General features: G+C 35.2%; 1 non-coding gene across 1 annotated transcript; it reads right to left on the bottom strand.

The window, feature by feature from the left end:
* Positions 1 to 635: 635 nt before the first annotated feature.
* Positions 636 to 740, bottom strand: LOC115522560. Its single transcript, XR_003971461.1, has one exon. It is a non-coding gene; the product is annotated as a U6 spliceosomal RNA (small nuclear RNA).
* Positions 741 to 4,247: the final 3,507 nt, after the last annotated feature.

The raw sequence follows: 4,247 nt of genomic DNA, 5'->3' as shown, positions 1-4,247 counted from the left end.
TTTTGAGAGAGAGACCAAGTGGAACAGGGGCAGAGAGATAGGAAAAGAGAGAATCCCACACAGGCTCCGCACTGTCAGTGCAGAGCCATATGCAGGGCTAGATCTCACAAACTGTGAAATCATGACCTGAGCCAAAATCAAGAGTTGGATGCCCAAATGACTGAGCTACCCAGGTGCCCCCAAGTGCCCTCCTTAATATCCATCACCCATTTAGCCCAACCCTTGCCTACCTCCCTCCATCAACGCTCAGTTTATTCTCCATAGTTAAGAGTCTGTTTCTTGGTTTGCCTCTCCTTTTCCCCCCCATGTTCATTTGTTTTGTTCTTCAGTTCCACATATGAGTGAAATCATATGCAATCTGTTTTACTCTGACTTATTTAGCTTAGCATAATGCACTCTAGCTCCATCCACATTGTTACAAATGGCAAGATTTCATCCTTTTTAATGGCTGGGTAATAGTTCATTGTATATACCACATCTTTATCCATTCATCAGTCAGTGGATGTTTGGGCTCTTTCCATAATTTGCCTATTGTTGATGCTGCTGGTATAAATATCGGGGTGCATGTATCTCTTTGAATCAGTATTTTTGCTCCTATAGATAAATACCTAGTAGTGCAATTGGACGATTGTAGGGTAGTTTTATTTTATTTTATTTTTTTGCATGTCATTCTTGTGCAGGGGTCATGCTAATCTTCATTGTATCATTCCAATTTTAGTATATGTGCTGTCAAAGTAAACTCTAGGTTTATTATTTTTTCAAAGAGTACACAGGATCTCCCTGTATTTTTTTTATCTTTTTTATTTCAGAAAGGAAGAGACAGCACGAGCAGGGAAAAGGGGCAGAGAGAGAGAAGTTGGGGGGAGGGAGAGAGGGAGAAGGAGAGGGAGAGGGGGAGAGAGAGAGAGAGAGAGAGAGAGAGAGAGAGAGAGAGAATGAATCTCAAGCAGGATCCATGCTCAGCATGGAGCCCAAAGTGTGGCTTGATCCCATGGCCGTGGGATTGTGACCTGAGCCAAAATTAAGAAGCAGATGCTCAAATGAGTGAGCCATGCAGATCCTCCTCTTATATTAATTTTAGCCATTCTGACTGGTGTAAGGTGATACCTCATTGTAGTTTTGATTTGTATTTCCCTGTCGATTAGTGATGTTGAACAATTTTTCATGTGTTTGTTGGCTATCTGTATGTTTTCTTTGGAAAAATGTCTGTTCATGTCTTCTTCCCAGTTTTTAAAACTGGATTATTTGTTTTTTTTTGGGTGTTGAGTTTTTAGAGTTCCTTATATATTTTGGATACTAACTCTTTATTAGATAGGTCATTTGCAAATATCTTTTTCCATTCTGTAGGTTGACTTTTAGATTTGTTGATTATTTCCTTCACTGTGCAAAAGCTTTTCATTTTGATGTAGTCCCAATAGTTTAGTTTTGCTTTTCGTTTCCCTTGCTTCAGGAGTTATATCTAGTAAGAAGTTGCCACCGCCAATGTTAAAGATGTTACTGCCTTTGTTTTCCTCTAGGATTTTGATTTTTTCCTGTCTTTCATTTAGGTCTTTAATCCATTTTGAATTTATTTTTGTGTGTCATGTAAGAAAGTGGTCCAGTTTAATTATTTTGCATGTTGTACTCTAGCACAATTTTAAAATTGTTTATGACAATCAAACTTTCTAATAAATACAGATTCTTCATTATGTGGACTTCATCTGCAAGTGAGACCTGCCATGCAATTTTAGTGCCTGATTTTTGCCTATGTCCAAAATTGCATTATATCAAGTGAGATCTAAAGTCATTTGACTTTCAGAGTGTTAGGAAAAATGTCTGACTTAAAAAAAATGTTTTTTTTTAGAGAGAATGCAAGTGGGGAAGAAATGCAGAAGGGAAGAGGGAATCTTAAACAGGCTCCAAGCTCAGTGAAGAGCCTGATGCAGGACTCAATCCCATGACCCTGGGATCATGACCTGAGCTGAAATCAGGAGTAGGATTTCCAACCACCTGAGCCACCTAGGTGTCCAAAAATGTCTGATGCTTAAGATGAAATATTCTAGTACCAAAAACAACAAAAGTTATCCCATTTCTGTACTTGTGCTCATGTTGAATTCTTTTAGCCATAATTAAGAAAAAAATATTTTGGTGGTAAGAAATCAAGTCACATTGCATTTTAGTATAAGACTAAGTTGTTTAGCAAACTGTGGCTTTAAACTGGCAAACAAATGACATGGAGTATTGGACAAATGTGCTGCCTTTATTATGGAATAATACTGAGAAGGAATAGTGGTGGAAGTTAATATATAAATAGTGTTTTATAAAGAGAAGGTCAGTTTTCATATCAACCTCATTTAAACATTTCACAGTACTTCAAATAAAGAAAAGTTTTGGGAGAATCAGTTCATCATGGCATTCAAAACTCAAAAGAACTAACAATGTAATATGTGTGTATGTGTGTGTTTACCATATTTACATCTTGAGATGTTGCTCAAAGATTCTGTCTTTATATATAATGACTTTAATCAATTATTAGTAAATGTTTAAGTAAATACATGGTAAATTATTCTTAATGATTATTTTTAATGTTAATTTTTTTGGTATCATTATTAAGTAGAGTAGCCTATTAAAATCAACTTTAGTGGTTCAGCTTCACTGGTAAAGAAAACATGATAACAATAATGTTGAATGAAGTCCCAGCATGCCCCAAATAAAGACATCAGTTTAGTAACATCTATGTATAGTGAAATCTATCAGTGACAACTTGGCTTCAGTAAAAGTTCAATGTATAAAATCAAATTTTTTCAGTTTGATTTTAATATTAATTTTAAAATTTTGTTTTGATTAGCAGTTTATATTTTAATTTAAGACTCATGATGTATTTAAGACTCATGATGAAATGATTTGTCAAGAATAGGATTTAATAAATATTATTTCCTTTGAAGAGTTCATTAATATTATGGATGTTTGATAAACTCTGTCCTGAAAGACACGAGATGACCTTTTAATAGAACTGAAATAGGTAGATTAGACGTATATAAATGATAAGATATTGTCTTTTAGGGTAAAGATGTCAGACTGCTTAAATTTAAATCTTAGCTCATTGCCCAAATAGTTTTATAGCCTTGTTTAAAATAATAAATTTAATTAAATTAACTCCTGTAAACTTTATTTTCTTTGTCCATAAAATGTGAATAGCTCATGGAGCTGTTCAAAAGATTGAATGACAACATGTGTGTAGAATACCCACAACAGCATCTGGCATATAGAAAGTTTGGTATAAATGATAATTATCATTTTATTGGTAATAATCATTTTAATTTATACCTGAGTTATGATTTTTTCTTCCATGCTTTTATTACTGTTTTGATCACGTTTTCTTCACCCCAGTACTGAGGGAAGGATTCCTGCCATAGGGTTATGGGGAAGGCCAAACAAATGACACCAGACTCTGGACAGATGAGATAAACAGCAGTTTATTATCACATATATTCACAGCTTGATGGAGAAGGATACCACACAACATGTGCCACAGGGGGGAGATCTTAGGAACAGAGGAAGAAGCAGGAGGCTAAGGGAGCAGGTTTAGTAGTGACAAGAGGGTAAGATAACTCCGGGGTCCTTTGGGAGGATATGATTGTCTTGTTCCAATGATTCTGTACAGTGGCAGTTAGCTGAAGCCCAGGATACAAGGATAATCAGGCACGGTGCCTGGTTTCCACGATGGGTTTGTTTGGCTAGTGTACTTTATCTCTGGGAGCAGAGTGGAGAAGGGAACATGGTTAGGCCATTTGAGTCCTTGGCATCAGATGTCAAGGAAGCACATAATATTTATTTCAGATCTTAAACCACAATGACATTGGTTTAATGCCAGAGGTGCATATTAAGAGGCTATTAGTATCAATAAATCCACATTACAGCAAACATTAAATGATATGGAGAGTAAGAGCCTTCTAGATATAGATCTTCCAATTTTAGTTTGTTTTTTGGCTTCTTTTTTAGTTTTTTTTTGGGGGGGGGGTGGGCCCTCAATTCTTATCAAAAGATTTACTATACTGAATCAGTTTCTAGAGACTCAGGTGAAAATTTTGGTTTAAAGTAAAATTCAAATTTATGAACAATATTGTGTCTTTTAAAAATACATGTTACTCTTTAAATTTTGTGTTTCTAAACTTCAGACTGAAGTAGCCATTCTTTATTTTATAGTTTAAGTGTTTCTGGGTGTGATTACAAGGAAACACATTATACCAATGTTCTATAATCTAAAT

This window comes from Lynx canadensis, chromosome C1 (genome assembly GCF_007474595.2).
Source record: "Lynx canadensis isolate LIC74 chromosome C1, mLynCan4.pri.v2, whole genome shotgun sequence".
NCBI lineage: Eukaryota > Metazoa > Chordata > Mammalia > Carnivora > Felidae > Lynx > Lynx canadensis.
This window is presented reverse-complemented; position numbering and strand designations above follow the sequence as displayed.